Source organism: Wasmannia auropunctata, unplaced genomic scaffold (genome assembly GCF_000956235.1).
Source record: "Wasmannia auropunctata unplaced genomic scaffold, wasmannia.A_1.0 LD336078.1, whole genome shotgun sequence".
In the NCBI taxonomy this organism is placed as follows: Eukaryota; Metazoa; Arthropoda; class Insecta; order Hymenoptera; family Formicidae; genus Wasmannia; species Wasmannia auropunctata.
The window spans coordinates 5,090,786-5,091,112 of record NW_012026812.1 but is presented as its reverse complement, the minus strand read 5'-3'; positions in this window follow the sequence as shown (position 1 = coordinate 5,091,112).

Here is a 327-nt window from a genome sequence, read left to right as displayed (position 1 = left end):
CGGTACAGCCGCGACCTCAATTCCCACCCCCCCCCCCGCGGCGAATCGCGGCCGAGAGATAGATAGATAGATAGATAGATCGTTATTTATTGAGCGCTCTAGAAACATCGTCCTCTCAAGCGCTATACAACCATACAATCCAAATTGCACTACATTATACAAAAAGCATTTAAATACAAATAATTACAACTAAAATAATACTACAACTAATAATAGAACAATACATAAAAAATAATAGAGATAATAGAATGCTACAGATAATAGAAATAGTAACTAAATAACAATCATTAGAATTAAAATAAAAAATGAAATAGCTGTACAATAATA